This window comes from Antrostomus carolinensis, unplaced genomic scaffold (genome assembly GCF_000700745.2).
Source record: "Antrostomus carolinensis isolate BGI_N321 unplaced genomic scaffold, ASM70074v2 scaffold25962, whole genome shotgun sequence".
Lineage (NCBI taxonomy): Eukaryota > Metazoa > Chordata > Aves > Caprimulgiformes > Caprimulgidae > Antrostomus > Antrostomus carolinensis.
The window spans coordinates 9,882-10,179 of record NW_010298011.1 but is presented as its reverse complement, the minus strand read 5'-3'; positions in this window follow the sequence as shown (position 1 = coordinate 10,179).

Below are 298 nucleotides of genomic sequence, written 5' to 3'. Positions count from 1 at the left end.
TTTCAGGCAGGAATAAGTGCCTGGCAATAACAACACCCACCAACAGCACCTCTGAAAACTGCCATCCAGGTCATCTCAACAGGCTCCCAACCTAGAAATCATCTAACATACAAATAACCAAATAATCTGGCACCCTTGTCACTGTGCTTGCCTGGACTTCAGGGAGCAACAGTCAGGTCCTTTCAGCCACAGCTGCAGCAAAATAAGTGCAGAGGTGGCCTGGGAGCTTCCTACCCCAGACCAAAACCCCCGAGCCACCAGCGTGGTGCTGCCAGCACAGCCACACGCCCCAGCAGCG